At 35.7% G+C, this 19,924-nt stretch overlaps 1 protein-coding gene across 7 annotated transcripts in view; it reads right to left on the reverse strand.

Moving 5' to 3' along the window:
• The window catches only part of PBX3 (PBX homeobox 3), a 243,816-nt gene that overhangs the window by 209,371 nt on the left and 14,521 nt on the right, over positions 1-19,924 (reverse strand). Inside the window, exon 3 of one of the 7 annotated variants that reach the window (XM_058302365.2) lies at positions 4,868-9,642. The exons of 5 other annotated variants lie outside the window; for them this stretch is intronic. The gene's annotated coding sequence lies outside the window, so the exon portion shown is untranslated. Of the gene's footprint in view, positions 1-4,867; positions 9,643-19,924 lie in introns of those variants that run through there. One more of the 7 variants, XM_058302366.2, reaches the window with a different exon arrangement.

Raw genomic sequence — 19,924 nt, forward strand, 5'->3', positions numbered from 1 at the left:
TTCTTTGATTTTCTTACAAATCAATGGCCTTTATTTCCATTTCATCTTTAGTCCCCAGTTACTAGAGCCACATCCTGGATTTTATTGTCCATCACCTGGACTGCTGCACCTATGAAATAAAATTCAAGTATCTTATTCTATAACCAGAGTCTCTTATTCTGCCAGTTTGCTCCTACTCTCTCAGTCTACCAGTTCCTTAATCCAATTGAATCCACCAGTACTCAAACCCTACCATTTTCTCCTGGTTTGCCAGCAACTCCCTTATCTCTTACCTATCCACAATGGATTATATGGTTGAACATATTAATTATTCTCAGAAGACCACCCTATAATTCCTTGTACCCTTATCCCTTTATTCCATCTACCAAGCACATACTGTTACAATCCATCTTAACTTACTGGAGAAATCACAACTAGCCATGCTAGTACCACTTCAATTTCAGCCTCCAAGCTAAGCTGCACCTTCACCCTAACAACTTCTTGGGAGGGGTAGGGGGAGAAAAAGAAACAAGCAAACTAAAGAAAAAACTAGCAGAATGAAAGCAATAATAAAGAATAGAGTGGAGATAAACAAGTAGAGAATAGAAAAGTAATATATAGTACCACCTAAAACTAAATTTTGTTTCTTTGAAAAGATCAATTAAATTGGCAAACCTGTGGCTAGACTGACTAAGACAAAAAAGAGAAGATGCAAATAACTAAAACCAGAAATGAAAGTAGGAACATTACTACCAACTTCATAGAAGTATAAGAAATTATAAGAAAATGCTATGAATAATTGTACATCAACAAATTAGATGACCTAGAAGAAACAAATTCTGAGAAATGCACAAATTACCAGACCTGTCTCTATAAGAAACAGAAAATCTCAACAGACTTATAACAAGAAAGATTGAATCAGTAATCATAAAACCTCCCAACAAAAGTCCAGTTCCAGCTGGCTTCATAGGTGAATTCTACCAAACATTTGAAGAACTATTAACAACCTTTCTCAAGCTCTTCTAAAAAATAGAAGAGGAGGTAATACTTCCTAACTCATTCTATAATGCAACTCATGAAACTCAGAAAAAGATGCTACAACAAAACTATAGACCAATATTCCTCATTTATATCAATGTAAAAATCAGCAACTCAAAATACTGGCTAACAAAATCCAACAGCATAGTAAAAGGATTATATACTATAAGCACATACGATTTATCCCAGAAATACAATGGTGGTTCAACATAGACAATCAAGTAATGAAATATTCCATATTAATAGACTGAAGGAAAAAAACAAACACATGATCATTTTAATTGATGCAGAAAAGGCATGACAAGATTCTACACCCTTTTATAATAAAAAATACTCAGAAAACTACGAATAGATGAGAAACTTCCTCAACATGATTGAGAGTATTTATGAAAAACCCACAGCTATCATATTCATTGAAAAACTGAAACATTTCCCTAAAATAAGGAACAAGAGGGGGCATATTTGGGACTTGAAGTTGTCCTGAATAATATTAAAGGAACAGATGTAGAGCATTATATATCCCGCCATAACCCACTGAATGGACTGGGGAGAATGTAAATTACAATGCAAACTATTATCCATGCTGTATAGCAGTGCTCCAAAATGTATTCATCAAATGCAATGAATGTGCCACTGTTCAAAGAGGTTGTTGATGTGGGAGGAGCATGGGTGGGGAGTGGAGTATATGGGAACCTCATTTTTTGAATGTAACATTTTGTATGACCTATGTATCTTTTTTTATTGTCTTTTAAATGTTACATTCAAAAAATATGAGGTCCCCATATATCCCCCACACCCCTCAACCCACTCCTTCCACATCAACAATCTCTTCCATCATCGTGGCACATTCACTGCACGTGGTGAATATGTTTTGGAGCACTGCTACACCACATGGACAGTGGTCTACATTGCAGTCTACACTCTCCCCCATTCCACCCAGTGGGCCATGGCAAGACACACAATGTCCAACATCTGTCTCTGCAGCACCACCCAAGACAACTCCAAATCCTGAAAATGCGCCCATATCACACCTCTTCTTCCCTCTCCCTACTATGATCTATGTATCTTAAAAATAAATAAACAAATAAAAGACAATAAAAAATAATAAGGAAGAAGACACGCCTGCCTACTTTTGCCACTGTTATTCCACATTGTACTGGAATTTATAACCAGACCAATTAGGGAGGGAGGGAGGGAGAAAAAGCACCTCTGATGGTGCCTTAACTTGGACTTTTCACAGCCTTAGAACTGTAAGCTTTTACCCTAAATAAATACCCTTTATAAAAGCCAACCCATTTCTGGTACTTTGCACTGGCGTATTTTTGGCAAACTAAAACAATCCATATATAGAAAATCTCAAAGAATCTACAAGAAAGCTAGTAGAGCTAATAAATAAATTCATCAAAATGGCAGGGTACAACAGCAACACACAAAATCAGAAAATAAAATTAAGAAAACAATTCCAAAAATGGGTAAGTTGACTTCATCAAAATTAACAACTTTTGTGCATTAAAGGGCATTATCAAGAAAGTGAAAAAATCATCTACAGAATGGAAGAAAATAGTTGCATATCATAAACTTGATAAGGGTTTAATATTCAGAATATATAAAGAATTCCTGAAACCTAACAACAAAAAGACAACCCAATTAAAAAATGGACAAAAGACTTCAATTGACATTTCCGAAAAGAAGATATACTAATGCTCAAAAGCACATGAAAAGATGCTCAACATGATTAGTCATTACGGAAACACATATCAAAACCACAATGAGATACTTCACAATCACTAGAATGGCTGACATTTAAAAAAGAAAAGAAAAAGGAAAAAAAACAGTAAAACAGAAAATAGCAAGTGTCAGCATGGATGTGGCAAAACTGGAACTCTCATGCATTGCTGGTGGGAACATAAAATGGTATAGTTGCTGTGGAAAACAGTTTGGCAATTCCTAAAAAAACTAAACAGAAAATTACCATATGACCAGCAATTCCTCTCCTGTGTACATACCCAAAGTATTGAAAACAGGGATTCCACAGATACTTATACACTTATGTTTATAGCAGTATTATCCACAATAGCCAAAAGATGGAAACAACCCAAGTGTATTCATCAATAATTGAATGGATAAATAAAAATGTGGTACATATACACAACAGAAAATTATTCAGCCATAAGACGGAATGCATTTCTGCTACAACATGAAGAAACTCCAATATACTATGCTAAGTGAAAGAAGGAAAAAAGGTCACATATTATATGATTTCGTTTATATAAAATATCCAGAATAGGCAAATCCATTGAGACAGAATTCAGATTGGTGGTTGCCAATGGTTGAGGGGAGGGTGAAATAGGAAGTCAGTGCTTAATGAGTGTCAAGGTTATTCTTCTGAGGTTATGAAAACGTTTTACAACTACAGAGGTGGCAATTACACTACATTGCAAATGTAGCAAATGCTACTGAACTGTACACTTTTAAATGATTAATTCTGTGTTACATGGATTTCAGCTCAATATAAGGAAAAAACTGGCCTCCTCAAGCAAATGGGACAAAAATACACTGCTGGTATGAATGTAAATTGGTATAAGCACTTCGGAAAGTAATTTGACATTACATACCCTATGACCCTGCAATTCCACTCATTCTCTCTCTCAGTTGATGACAATCAAATACCTTATCACCTATACTAGAGAGAATCATCTTGATTTCTTTTTCTCCCTCACATACAACATTCAATTCATTTCAAACAGATACTGAGTGCTTCTTACTAAGTACTATAGGAAGGAAACAACAGAGTTTACACGTTTCTGGAGATACAAAATTAAATACATAATAAAAATAGTATCATAAGCACAGATAACAAGGGAAAAACAGGATGCTATTGGAACATACAAGATAGGCAACTATCACAAAGTTGGAGGAGATGATATCTAGGCTAGGATCTGAAGGATATGTAGGAAGAGTCAGTCAAAGGAAGAGAGACAGAAATCAATCACCTAAGCCATCATTTTTATTTAATTTTTATTAAAACCATTGTTTTGGGAAGCGGACTTGCCCAGTGGTTAGGGCATCCGCCTACCACATGGGAGGTCCGCAGTTCAAACCTCAGGCCTCCTTGACCCGTGTGGAGCTGGCCCATGCGCAGTGTTGACACATGCAAGGAGTGCCCTGCCACGCAGGGGTGTCCCCCGCATAGGGGAGCCCCACATGCAAGAAGCGCACCCCGTAAGGAGAGCCGCCCAACACGAAAGAAAGTGCAGCCTGCCCAGGAATGGTGCCACACACACAGAGAGCTGACACAGCAAGATGACGCAACAAAAAGAAACACAGATTCCCATGCCGCTGACAACAACAGAAGCAGACAAAAGAAGAAGACACAGCAAATAGACACAGAGAACAGAGAACAGACAACCGGGGCGGGGGAAAGGGGAGAGAAATAAATAAATAAATCTTTAAAAAAAAAAACAAAAAACCATTGTTTCCTCTTAATTCCTACTATCAACAACTCAAGTACAGATCATCACTGACCTGCTAAAGCCTCCTAACTAGTATAGTCCTCCTAATAGTTTCTAAATTGAGCTATGTATAAAATCTAGCCTAGTTTAAATTAGTAATTACCCAAAGAATAGAATAAAGCCTCTACTCCCTCAGACAGAATTAAAGCATCAATGATGTAACCCTTTTCTGTCTCATCCCCTGCTTTTTACTTCTTTTATTGATTGAGCTGGTATTCAACCACATACATCACCTATTTCTCACCCAAAACATTTGTTGTGTACCCCTGATTTCTTATTTATGTTACTGACATAAAGCAAGCCCTCAATATGTGTTTCTTGAAGAACAGATTAACAGATTAAATAACAACAGTTGCCATTTATTTTTTTCTTTTCTGAAGGAATGTTTTTCCAATAAAATTTTAAAATGTATTAATATTTAAGTTACAAACCAAACATTGGCAACTATAGACATGTTTGCTATGTACAAACTATCACTGTAGGGTTATATTTTCAAATACAATTTAAGAATTAGTTGCAATAAACCAATATATTTTCTCAGAAACTGTATCATTTCTTCAAGCATACAACCCATGATATGAAGTTTATGTTAAATAATTTACCATTTTCCTAAAAGCAAGCTATAGAAAATGCAGTAGTTATTATGATTGAACAACAAGGCTCTGATGATTTCATTTTTAAGATTATATAAATATACATATATCTTAAAAAAGACAGTACTGTTAGTTGAGTTGTAATATCCATAAAAGTAACAGTTCTGCCAGATTCACAGATAAATTCACTCATTTTGCTTCTCCAATTTCCCATCAAGCAGTTTTCAGGTTAGAATTGGAAGACAGAAAAATCATACATTCTACATGAAATCATGAAGACATTGTGAAATAGCTTGCAAAAAATAAGCTAAAAATATCTATCCGCCAAAATCATTTATTAATAGGCTATCAAGATAAGCATCTCGGTGTTCTCTTAAAGTACTTGTCTTGCAGACTCAGATCTGAGGTCTTTCACTGCAACAAGGAAAGTGGTCTTCGGTCTGAAAAAGGTGGTTCATACCCTGTCTCCTGTTGCCTCATGAACGATGTTAAAGAAGGTGGGCACACTGTTTGCAAGACTTTTTTAAATGTAATAGGGAAAGTTCCCAGTTCAGCTTCTGCCTCTGTGACCTGCTCCTCCATTCAAGACACGCTGCTCCCTATCATTTTCACAAAGGCCTCGAGTTCCTCCAACTTGCTGTAGATCTGACTTATCTCAGTGACTTTCGAGTAAATGGGGGGTACACCTTCACTGACCACGTGGGAAGAGTTTCTGCAAATCATATCCAACATGCCCATGAATTCGTCCACTTTGGGGAGCAGGTCTTCAAGACTCAGGTCCAAGGCCTCAACCTCGGGCGGGTCCCTGGAGCCAGCTCCTGGTAACAAGCAAGAGGAGTAGTCTGCCGTTGCTCAGCGCAGCAGGGGCAAGTCACAGCCGGGCGCACAATCCTCCACACCGGTCCTCCACACCCTCGTCCTCCCACTGCCCAAAGGTGCTGCTGTGTGGCTCTGCAACACACTACCATTGTCCCCGCTCCACGTGGCTCCCTGGGACTCAGGCTCATCCTTAGACCTGGCCCGTGGGGGCCCACAGCTCAGGGCGCCACCCTCCTTGACCCGCAATGGGCCGGTCCCCACAGACCAGCTGCCATTTATTAATTATCTATGCTATACCCGGCACCATGTTATGATTAGACAAACATTCATCTCTAATTCTCCCAACAGACCTAAAAGTTAGGTATTAGTGGTCTCATTTTAGGAAAAAGAAAACTAAGGCTCAGGAAAAATTGGGTAATTTGACAAGGTAAGAAATCAATGAAGAAGCAATTCCATAAGTGCAACTCAGATCTATTGGATTCTAAAACCAGTGTTGTTCTACTGCATCAAGTTGCCTCCCAAACTACTCTTAAATATTCTATCTCTCCAAATATCAAACCTTATTATTTATAAATTATTTTCCCTGACGTGAACACCAATTAGAACTTGATATGCCTCAAATTGCGATAAGATGTGCCAAGTATTACTTTAGAAGTACTAACCCAGTTCCCAAAAAATGAAGTGATAAACAATCAGGGAAGTAGATGTGACTCAGTTGGGCACCCACCTACCACATGGAAGGTCCCAGGTTCAGTTCCCAGTGCCTCCTAGAGAAGGCTAGCAAACAATGAGCAGACAAACAGAAGAACCATCTCGGGGAGGGAGAGATAAATGAAAAAAAAAACGTCATTCATTATCAATAGCCCAATCATTCCAATAAAGCAATAACTTATCAATCATTCTGGAAAATGAATCAAATGGGAAAGAAAAGTAACTTCTATTTTGTATGACTGACTTATGGTTAAAAATTACCTTGCTATTCCTTAATTTCTCATATAATATGCATCTTAGTAAAGATTTTGAAAGTGCAATGAAAAGCGCATACTCCTTATCACAGATACATAGCTGCTCTCAGGAGACAGATGCTACAGAAAGGTCCACTCTGAATTAGGCAGTACATGCTTCATATACACTGAGAGATTAATACTTATTTCTCTGAATCTACCACCTACTATCCTGCCATAACATTGTATGAGCAGACAGAGCATGAAGTCAGAATCACACTAGACTGCCCCTGGTTTTCCGTTGCATTCATCTCCCCAAAATAAAACATTCTTCATTACTGGGGTGAAAAATTCAAATTATTAAGAATGTAATAGCCCAGACAATGCTAACAGAGCTAAGAAGGTAGAAAAAGACAAAAAAATAATAATAATAAATAACAAAAATTGAGTACCTACTATATGCCAGGCACTGAACTAAAAATTTCCACACAAATTATTTCATTTAATAGTAGGTAGGGAAACGGATGTGGCTCAAGCAATTGGGCTGCCATCCCATCTACCATATAGGAGGTCCAGGATTCAATTCCCAGAGCCTCCTGGTAAAAGATAAGCTGGTCCACACAGCAAGCCAGCCCGTGTGGAATGCTGGCCTGTGCAGAAGTGCTGGCCTGCACAGAAAGCTGGTGCTGTAAGATGACACAACGAAAAGAGACACAGAGGAGAGAGAATAAGAGATGCAGCAGACCAGGAAACTGATGTGGCAAAAGCCATTGAGTGCCTCTCTCCCACTCAGGAAGGTCTCAGGTTCCTGGTGCTGCCTAAAGAGAAGACAAGCAGACACAGAAGAACACACAGAGAGGAGACAGCAAGTGCAAAACAATGGGGGAAAAGAGGGAGGAGAAATAAATAAATCTTAAAAAAAATAGTAGGTAGTTAACATTACTTGAATAACAGAAAAATAAGATTTTGCATCCCAACTTTGCTTAGTGCTAAGAAGGAAAGTATCATATAAGGAGAGAAATCTTACTAGTTGTTCTTCTATCATTTGTACTATTTTAACAGGATTTTTCTATTAATCTCTGACAAGCCATGAAATTTTATATTTCACCATGACCAACCCATGAAATTTATCAACTTTGTCTATGATTTATACCAGGTCATAGTTATAATATCAGCTATGCATTTTAGCTAAATAACCACTGGAACTTCTCCCTTTGGACAGAATGAAAAATCTGCCTATAATTAAAAAAGGAATTGTTAACTACAAGCAGTTAAAGTTTACAGCTTTGTTTGACAGGTGCAAAGATAAGCCAGTAAAAAGCCTGAGATGCTGTATCTACCTGTACTTCCCACACATCTGAACAATAGCGTGATATCGCTCAGCATCATAAAAATCAATCTCAGATTAGGTAATAAAATATGTACCAGCCTTTTCCCAGAACCTTTGACAAATCACACACAATCCTAAATCTTCATAAATCACGAATAAAGACAAGTATATCATCACCAACACATATATCTTCCCAAGCCTGACCCAGAGACTAATGAGAAAAGGCCTAGACTATCTCATCTGATTAATTAATTCAAAATGTCTGCTGTTATTCAAATGTGAGGCTGGTATTATTTGAATAACACTTGACAGCAGTGCCTGAAGATAACATTTCTGATTTGTGAAGCCGCTACTGCATAACTGATGATAGTTTATGAAAATGTTCCAGTGAAGTTGCTTTTCTTGGCACAACTATGAAAGATTTGCCAAAGAGGTGGTTCTTTTTTTTGTCAGTAGTTGATGTTGCTAATATTGTCAAATATTTCCAAAAAACATAGTCTCTGGGTTTTATTTTTCCTTAAATATTGCCACAATAGCAGCTTTTCCACCTTCCAAATTTGATTTACTTGAACACAAAATTATATCACAGAAGCCCTCTGTCCTTTTCAAGGACCTACATAGCATCTTCCCAGTATTCACCCAGTCCCTTCAACAAGCACTAAAAAAAAAAAGGACTTTGACACTGTGCTAGACTGAGTATGTTCCTGAGTTTGGGAAACATTTTTTCCTTATTAAATAATATTCCTTCCTTATAGAATATCAGAAGGAAGATCAAAAAGTATCTTAATGGAGACATGGGAAAAATACAATTTGTGTGACCTATAAACTGTGGTTAACAGCAATGCTATAATATTCATGCATCTATATCAAAGATGTACTGTGTTAATAATGGGGGATTATGGAAAAAGTGTGCCACATATACACTATAGACCATGGTTGGTGGTAACAGTCTGATGATATCTCATAATCTGTAGTAAATGTTCTACCAGTGTGGTATATTGGTGAAGGGGTGTTATATGGGAATTCTACACATGTGCATGATTGTAAGTTCACAACATCTATAATAAAAACATATTTTAAAAAATAATAATATAGTGGGGTTGGTGGAAAAATATACCAAATGTATATGGACTATAGTTAGTAGTAAGATTTTAAAGATATTCTTTCATAATTTGTAACAAATATTTCACAATACAAGGTGTTGACGGTGGGTTAATATAGGGGACCCTATATGATGTTATGTCTGTTTTCTAAGTTCACAACCTTTATTATATACTTGTAGTTTATGTATGTTCATGTATGAATGACATACTTCATTAAAATTTTTAAAAAAAACTTTTAATATCTTAATGGGGAGCTGGTGTAGCTCTGCTGGTTGAGCATCTGCTTCCCATGTATGAGGTCCTGGGTTCAATCCCTGTTGCCTCCTGAAAAAAAAAAAGGATCTTAAGAAAATATAATCAGAATTTGTCCATGAAAAAACAAAAATAAATATTTTTTAAGAGCCTAAATACTATTTTCAACATTAAAAAAAAAAATTACAGCTCTCTGGTCAAAATGTAATTACTGGAGCTAAGAATACCTCAGAAATAACATTACGTTCTGATCCACTATGCAATTTGGAGACTTTTTAATAGTTCAAACTACACATGGCAATAACGGGGCATATCACTAGCAAATTCTCCAACTACAGATCATAATGTTATTTCTGAACTCGAATTTTCTTTCTCTGCTCTTCTAGTAAAAGGCATACTCTCCTCAGAAATAAGTTAAATATCCACCAACATCCATCTCCCTACCATCCAAAGTCACTGCCACTTAAAATCCACTTGCTTCTAGAAGCCTTCTCCCATTTACAAGTCCCCCTTTATTTTCTCTTCTACATATTTCACTTTCAATATTGTAGAAGCAACATTAAAGTTGAACTTACTGATAGCTATAAGCAAAAATTATACCAACTTGTCTAAAAGGACCAATTCAACTTAAAAACACAATTAGTTACATAAATGGTTAACAAATGATTAGTAATCAGTTCATTTAGTGGAAGAAAAAGGCAAGGAATTGCATAAAATCAAAGCGAATGAGACATTAAAAATCAGTTCAACTACCTTATTTTCTAAATAACCACTATATGACTTGTTCAGAATTTCCAGGATGATTATACTAAATCTGTGTGGAAACTGTGACTTAACAAATGTGCATCTGTTGACCTGTCCTTTTTTCTTTTGTGTTGGCAGTCAAGACTGATTACAGGGTCCACATTCAAAGTATTAACTTTAAAGAATATTCTGAAGAACATCATACTTATGTAGGTACTAAATAAATCCTCCCACAGGAACCTGATAATGATTTAAGGATGTATTTTGTTGCCTTCAGGAGCATTATACTAAAAACTTGTTCCCTTTCAGGTAATTGTTTCCTACAGATATTCCGGTTGAAGATAAAATAGTCTTAGGGCAAGTTATATTTTACATGTTGTTTATTTACATAGAAATGCAGTTGTCAAAGTGTGATCCATGGACACATGGGGGTCCCTGAGACCCTTTCCAAAGTCCACAGAGTCAAAATTAATTTTACAATACTAAATGTCGTTGCACTGATGATTACCCCGATTTTGCACAAGCACAGGTGGACAAAACTGCTAGCAGGTTAGTATGACGTAAAACAGCGGTACCATACAGTATTAGCAGTCATTGTATTCTTTACTGCCAGGATCTACAGTTAAAAAAATTTTTTTTAAGTTTCACTTAACAATTGTCCTTGATGAAACAGTAAAATTTATTAATTTAATTACAACTCAACACTTGAGTATACATATAACAAAAGAGGAAATATTCATAAAGCTATTCTGCTGCATACCCAACTGAGGAAAGTCCATAGTAGAAGCTGAACTACCTGCTTTTAAAAAAAAAAAAAAGAATGACTACCTAAGGTCATTTCAACTCAGATATGCAGCAAACATTTTCTCAAAAATGAACCAAGTGAACCTGTTATTTCAAGGAAAACAATTTTTGTGCCTATGATAAAATTCGAGCTTTCAAGTAAAAATGAGAATTTTTAAAAATTTGTATCTACTAATGTGACCTTGACAACTTCCTAGTACTTAAAATGAGTTCAGTGGTAAGTGAAAAGTGTGATTTTTTAAAATATTTTATGTATCATTTTTCAAATGATATGTGTTAACATCTGGAAAATACGTATGACTCAGTGAACCAGCATTTTCCAAAAGACCAAGGCATGATGTTACGAAATCATTCATGTGTAAAAGATCCATTTACAGTGTCAGACAAATGAATTTTAAAGGAACAAAGTACAAAAAGGTGGTTGGTATGGCTTCAGATTCCACACTGCAACTAACCTTTAAAAAATTATCACTTGTCAAGTTTTGGTGTAATCTCAAAAAAGAACCTCCACAATGATCTAAAAAGGCTGTTAAAACACTCTTCTTTTTTTCAAAGTCATCTGCATGAGGCCATATTTTTTTCACATATATCAAACATGACAAACTGAATATAGAAGCAGGTATGATAATCCAGCTGTCTTCTATTAAGCCTGACATTAAAGAGGTTTGCAAAAATGTAAAACAATGCCACTGTTCTCACTATTGTTTGTTTTTGGAAGCACTGTTTAGGATAACATGTAATGCATTTATTACTGCAATAATGCTACTTATGTTAACAAGCATAGGTTTATGACTATAATTTTTAATTAATTTAATATATTTCTAAAATTGGTTTTAATTGCTAATATAGTAAGTACTATAACACACATAATCAAAATTCTTTAAGGGTGTAAAGGGGTCTTCAGATCAAAAAGTTTGAGAATTACTGACATAGGTACTTTCCCCAAAAGTTTTCATATAGGAAAGTTTAACAAATTTAATCCTTTTTTAACCAAGAAATCATCTACTTATTTTACATACAGAAGGACTGCATATATTTTAAAGGAATCTTACTATGTAGGCAAAAATCAAATTCCTACAAAGCACCAGGGAACAATCATTGCCAATAAGACAAATTCCCTCCCAACAAGGAGCTTATGGCACCTAAGTAGTAAACCAATAACTTTTAAAAATTATTACAAGGCAGCACATGATAATTGCCATATCAATGCTTCAAAAACTATTGCTCCAGATTTCAAATTTCCCTCTTCTATCACCTTGTTCTTTTTCTCCAGTCCTACCAGCTTCTGAATCTCACTGCTAGCATACTCCTGCCTTTCATGCAATTGTTCTTTACATTTTCCTGATCTTCCCCCCTCAGCTCAGCCAAACATGCACTAGATTGAGAAATCACTGGTGCGAAGTGTTTGTAGAATCATGGGTAAGGAAGTTCCATTAGGCTTTTAAGAAGAAAGTGGATTGCAGTTATAAATTGAGACAAAATATTGTTTGTTAAAAGAGTCTACCTCTACAAAAGCAGTTCTTACTTAAGGGCATGGTCTCCAAGAGAGATCTTTGAATGATTTTTAAGGTATCTGTGAATCTCCTCAAATTGTATTCAAACTTTTATGATCAGTGTATTTTTCTATGTAGCAGACATGAGTCTACTACTTTCATTACATTCATAAAGGAAACTATGACTGAAAAAGATTAAAAATTCCCAGCATTACAGCTTTCTGGAGTACCACACACATAAATACTTTCAATGGCTGTATGAACAGACTTTCAAATATCTGATAAAAGAAATTACATGTATTTGAATTATATGATTTTTTAAAGTAAACATAAAATACAAATAAAACATTCATCAACCAAATAGTTGTAAATTTTCTATATCTAATGATTTTCAAGAGCAAAATACTTGGCAATTATTTTATTATTAAAGGAATGAGATTTAGACCTCAGTCACAGAGCTACTTACTCATCACCACCTAGTATTTAACAAATTTACTAGTCACTCAAATTGGTCTCTCGTTACCAAAACTGAGAAAAACTTATGACAAAAATATTTTTTTGTTAACTATTTCAAATTGCTCTAAAGGTAACATTCAACACAAGGAAGTGAAAGCAAAATATGATTTCCCAGATCTTTCCAAGTGATGAGCATCAGATCAAGTGGCTGGTTCAAAATAGGAAGTAAATAAAACGGTAACCATAGTGCAGGAAAGCTATGTAATTAAAATTAAGTCCAAAGGACATGAAAACATAGCAATTAAGTAAACAATAATTTACTATAGTCTGTGTTCACAAATTATGCTAAATTTGAAATCAGGGTTTATTACAATAACTTATAATTATAGTATTTTTTAATATACCTAATCTTATGTTAATCTTTGGACTATTCAAATATATGTGACCAAGCTGTCACCTTAGAAGATAATTATTTAATTTATTGTTAAACAGGGACTTTTGTACCTTATAGATATAAAACCCAGCTCTGAAATTGTACAGTCTGAAATGAATATGAATCAATCATTATGACAGAACAACTTATTTGAGAGTCAAAATGAACACAATATTCTGTGTCAGCAAAATGTCTCCTGTCAAAATCTACTCTTTAAGATTTCATTATAAAGTACTAAAACAGATGTCCTTCCCAACTCTATAGAAAAACAAATCTTATATCATCATAATTTAAAACTACTGGGAAGCGGACTTGGCCCAGTGGTTAGAGTGTCCGTCTACCACATGGGAGGTCCACATGGTTCAAACCCCGGACCTCCTTGACCCGTGTGGAGCTGGCCCATGCACAAAGCTGATGCGCACAAGGAATGCCGTGCCACGCAGGGGTGCCCCCCACGTAGGGGAGCCCCACGCCCAATGAGTGCGCCCCATAAGGAGAGCCGCCCAGTGCAAAAGAAAGTGCAGCCTGCCTAAGAATGGCACTGCCCACACGGAGAGCTGACACAACAAGATGACGCAACAAAAAGAAACACAGATTCCCGTGCCACTGACAACAACAGAAGCGGACAAAGAAGACGACGCAGCAAATAGACACAGAGAACAGACAACAGGGTGGGGGGAGGGGAGAGAAATAAATAAATAAAACTTTAAAAAAATAAAAAATAAAAAAAATAAAACTACTATTAGGAAACACCCAAGTGCTTTCTAGCTATTGCTTATTATTATACCCAGTTTTAAAGTAAGAACTTCAAAGGTAAATATTCAACTCCAAACACTTCAACAGGAGTTTCACCACAGATTTTTCTTCTTAAAATAAATACTATCATTTATGATAATAATGAGAGCAGTAATATATATACAAATTACTTTGACATATAAATTACTTAAATAGCTACGACAGTTTTCTCATACTTTATAATTATTATAGGTAAGATAAATTCCTATATAAGGGAAGTGAACTTGGCTCAATGGATAGAGCATCCACCTACCACATGGGAGGTCCACAGTTCAAACCCAGGTCCTCCCTGACCAGGGTGGAGCTGGCCCACGCACAGTGCTGATGCACAACAGGGAGTGTCGTGCCACACAGGGTTGTCCCCTGCGTAGAGGAGCCCCACGCACAGGGAGTGCATCCTGTAAGGAGAGCCGCCCAGTGCAAAAGAAAGTTCAGCCTGCCCAGGAATGGCACTGCACACACGGAGAGCTGATGCAGCAAGATGATGCAACAAAAAGAAACACAGATTCCCGGTCCCGCTGACAAGATAAAAGTGGACACAGAAGAACACACAGCAAATGGAGACATTAGGGGACAACTGGGGCAGTGGAGGGGAGAAGGGGAGAGAAATAAATAAAATAAATCTGTAAAATAAAAAAAATTTAATTCCTATATAAAGTATTAGGAAAGCATGTAATATCAGATTTAATGTACTCATCAGGTACTCTATTAAATGTGTGGAAAAAGCATTCACTTATTTATTTTAAAATGAGTTACTGAGCACATTCTGTGTGATATATATACCCTGACCTCTAGGAGTTTACAGTCCCCTAGAGAATGGGAAAAAAGAAAAATGTACTCCTTCCATTTCTAAACAAATCAGCACTAAGCCAGGTCAATTTATCCAGTTGTGAAATTCAATCAACGGGAAAACATCAGACTTGTGATATAAATAATAACACTTAAAAAAAAACTAGTAATATTTGTATCCATTTCCCTCCAACTCGATTTCTGTCCTCAGATATGGAATCTCAGTTCACCAGTGACCATACTACTAAATTTCAGAGAGTATGTGGTATTTCATTTTCTTCAAGAACTAATTTCTTTAAAATACAGACAACTTTAAATGATGCCATTTATGAAAACCCATGACCAGGCTTACTGCCTATATATAATCTGTTTGGAGCCTACATAGGAAAGGTAATTATAGGATTATCAAATTAGAAATAAGGCTTTTTTTTTTTAATTGGATTTTTTAGATGGTTAAAAGTTCTGAAGCCTTCACAGTAGCCATCAAGGATCCCCCATCTAGGTTAAGTAGGCAGGGTAATAAAATATCTAGAACTATCATTCCAAAGAGAAGAACAGTGACTTTTCCACATTTCTTTTTGAATTATAATTGTATTTAACTTACAGAGCTCTAAAAATAAAATATAAAAACAGGCTTATAAAAACTGTAACATGGGGACTGTATAAGACAGTAAAACCTAATGTAAAATACACAGGCTTAATTCCCTCTCCATAGTTAAAATTTTCAGCTATTATCAGTGAAACCTATGGTTCTTTATATATGCTGCAGCTTACATTTCATGGGGGTAATTCATATATGCATTTTCAGGTGGAGTGAGTCATTGCCAGTGGTTTTTGTTTCTTAAAAAAAACTGTGTGTGTGTGTGCACATATTCGGGGTTTTTTTTTTGAGGTACGAGGGCCAGGGATTGAACCCAGGACCTCATATGAGGAAGCTGGCACTCAACCACTGAGCCACATCAGAGCCCCTGAGTTGTTTTTGTTTGTTTGCTTGCTTGTTGTTTGTTTTTGTTTTTAAGAGGTACCAGGGACCAAACCCAGGACCTCCCATATGGGAAGCAGGTGGTCAACCACTTGAGTCATATCTGCTCCCCCACATATTCTGTATACACACATATATGTATATTGTAATATATTTCTGAGGCTATTTTTAATTACTATATACATAGAAAAAAGAATGACTGTCATTTAACAAAAAAAAAAAGACTTAAGTCTACTGTAACTGTCCCTGGAAATATGCAAATATTCAGCAAAGGCAACCCTAAGTAATGATCTAAAACTTAATATCCTAAGGCTCTAAGAACCATTTCAGATCTTAAAATAAAAGCTTTATCTAAGAAATATATATAGTGTATTTCTAACTAAAAATTGAAACTTTTTGCAAAACAATACCTTTCTTATAGCATGTATTTTTACCCCAAAAGGTGATAAACTCTTTATTCTTACTTTGTGCCTTAAGACATAATCTGCTTTTATCCTTCAGCAAAATATGAACCAGCTACTAGGCTGACAATGCCAAGAACCATGACAAAATGGATTATTAATGAGAAACTGAACTCCAGAACTCTATTAATTTATGTCTTCCTGTCGGATCCAAAAGATATATCAGCCTTCTCACTCAAAAGAAAAAAATGCCAACACTGTACTTTGTTTTAAAGTTCTCCACAGATGAAGAATTCATTATCCAAAGTACAGTTCTGTTATTTCAGGCTTTCTTGTAGAATAAAGAATCTTTATCAAATGGCTTAGAAAGCTGCTGACAAGTGCAAGTACCTTGCAAAATATATTTACGTCAAACATTTACTGAGAAAAACTGGGGGAGGGATAGAAAAAGGGGAAAGCTCCTGTAACATTACTTTCCCTATCCTGCCCTACAGTCTTTAGAAAACTAGGTCCTTTTGAGTATTCCAATTATAATATAGTAAGCAGCATTATACAACTACATGTTTGTAGGCTTTTTAAATTCCTAATTATACTAATTATTCTGACATGATGGGAAATTATCTAACAAGTGAAGAGAAGAATGTGTGATTTCTTTATGCATAAACAACAATGTTTAAATGACATAAAATATCCATTTAAGCTTTCATTTTTAAAAAAATCTATCTAATCTATGCTTATCATAATATTTATGAAATAAAAAAACGAGAGAGGAAAAATTGCTATAATGTACTCTGTGTGACCTCTGCTTGCTACAGAGAATGAAAACAGCCTTTTGCTTTTCAATCCCCATCAAAGTGGAGTAAAAGGAGGGACAGCATTCCTGTGCTCACTGCTATTAATCATTGCTTTCTTCAAGCAAGTGCGTATTAATTTCTGTCATCCCAAACATCATCGAGTATTGTTACAGCACCGTTCACTCCTCATTCACCACCAGTTGTTACCAGTTTCCCTACACTGAGCAAAGACAGGGTGAATCGTGTGGATTTCAGTGTTAGAGGCCTTTATCCCTAGGGTGCTGACACCAATTAAGCCATTTCAAGAAGAAATGAGAACAGGCCCAAACCCTTCCATGTAACAAGAGCCTGCACCTAGCATTGGCAGGTTGCCATTTTCTCTGGCTTCACACTATAGAAATACTCTTCTCCACATCCTTTTGAATGATTCAGGCTGTTCATATGTAATCGGTAACAATATCTTTTTGTTCATTTCTGCAGGCCCAAATTTAATGCCCAACACAACCTAATACAAAAGATTTTGATAATATGGAAGGTAATCCAAAAGGATGAATGCTGTTATTACAGAATCATTAATTCCAGATAGGATATAAAATCATATATTCCCTTTAATACCATGACAAACAAAACAGGGCATTTCAAACAAATATTAGAGACTGCAAAAGCTATTGCTTTTCTCAAACTGGGTTAATGGAAGATAAAATATTTTACTCCACTGGCTCAATTTCAGTACTGCATTTGCTGAGACTTTATATGCACAGGAATATAAACCAGATACTTCCAGTATTAATGGCACAGTTTGTGTCCAGTTTAAAGAAGTTTATTACCAACACTGTACTGACATTTGCTTTCTTTTGGAATCTTTGGTCAGGCATTAAAGGCTATATTTTGTAAAAGGTTACCTCCGAGTCCAAAAAAAATCTGCTCAAGTGAATGTAATTAATATCATTTTTGCATCACTAAATAGAGATCCATCAAACTCTTTCACAATATTGGTTTTTTTGACCGCTTTAGATCTAATCATTCTCCTTGTTTTAGACATTTACATCTGCTTTTAAGTTTTTATGGTTGCCTGTTGGCAGGCAGCAAAGTGGAGCTGTCGATGCTACTGCAGAATAATGCAAGGTTTGTTATGAATTAAATATTAGAAACCTTAACACAGCGGCCAATAAGAATTATTTGCCTTATTAAAGCAGCAGAAGACGCTGATTAAATTTTCATTGCATTGCAGTCTTTTTCCCATTTCTGCTTTCAATTCATCATTCTAATGTATGAAAGGCTCGCCGAATAATGGCAGGGGAACTTAATTTCTGGAATGCAAATATAGCAAAGAAAATACCATAAATACCCTCCCAGAAAACATTAAACAGTCAGTTCTAATTAAGTGAATACTAACTAAGTAAATATTCTCTTAAAGGGAAAAAAATAACTCAAACGTCAAGAAATCAAGAAGAAAAGCAAATTACCTATATTACAAATATATACAGATAAACTTTGTGGGTGGAATGTATATTTTTGGGAACTGCACACTTCTTACAATCGATTAACTCCTTCACAAGCCTTGGAGCACTCTAAAGAAAGGGAATATAGCCATGGTTGTATTCAGCTTTGTAGTTTCTGAAAATTTAATAATTTTTACAAGAGAAAATGAAAGAAGGGTAATAAAACAATGTTCGTATAGTAGCACTCAGCCAGAATAGCAACCAGCATTTCTGAATTCCTAAATTATGTTTTAAATTTACAGCATTTAGTGTTGCAAATATATTTAGGGAACAAATTGCCCCTACAAAAATACTGTAATCACATGTCCTGTACTGAAGGTTGTTCATGTTTCTACCTTAATGTGAGGAAGAAAATGAACTTCAAGTATCCATTTCCCCTAGAGAAAATCTCTTCCTTGAAACTCTGCAACTAATGAAATGGGGATCTATAAATAGCAGCATCATTACCATGAGAGCCTCTGCTCAGTACCAGTCTCTGCAGCTGACCCTCTTTATACTAATAACTACCAGACTTCAGTCTCATTCCTCCATTGGGTGATCAATATAAGGACAGTTAAAAATGTGATGGTAATTTAACCTACAGAAATGGTATTTAATTTCAAGTTTCCTAAAAACACGCAGTGCTGCCTCTACTTACTATCTTTCTGATCAGACTTTCCTGGAAAGATGAGTTTTTTCAGCTTTTTTTTTCTTTCTTTAATTGAAATGAGTGGGGCTCTGTAGCTTTTCTTTAATGTTATAGAGATGTGCATGACAAGACAAAAGCCATAATACACCTGAAATGCTCCCTGCTGAATCTCTTTGGATGAACCTCATTAAAATGGTTACTCTACTCCAAATATTATCCACTGAAGCATTACCGTAGTAAACTCTTGCTTGAATTGTTGAATACAGTGATGGATAAAATCAGTGAGCATTTAATCAGTAAATGTAATGATTTGGAACAATGTTTTATTCTTACTCAAAATACAATATTTTCAAGTGCAGTAGATTCCCCACCCTAAAAAGTTAACCAATATTTAATATCACCATCGACTATAAATTAAGACCATAATAAAGAATGTAGCTGAAGGAGCTAGGGAAAAAAACTATTTATTAGATGTCTATGGACTACACCATTGCTATGCATAATTTATTGGTATTGAGATATTTATGTTGCAC

The sequence above is a fragment of the Dasypus novemcinctus genome, chromosome 8 (assembly GCF_030445035.2).
Source record: "Dasypus novemcinctus isolate mDasNov1 chromosome 8, mDasNov1.1.hap2, whole genome shotgun sequence".
Taxonomy (NCBI): Eukaryota; Metazoa; Chordata; class Mammalia; order Cingulata; family Dasypodidae; genus Dasypus; species Dasypus novemcinctus.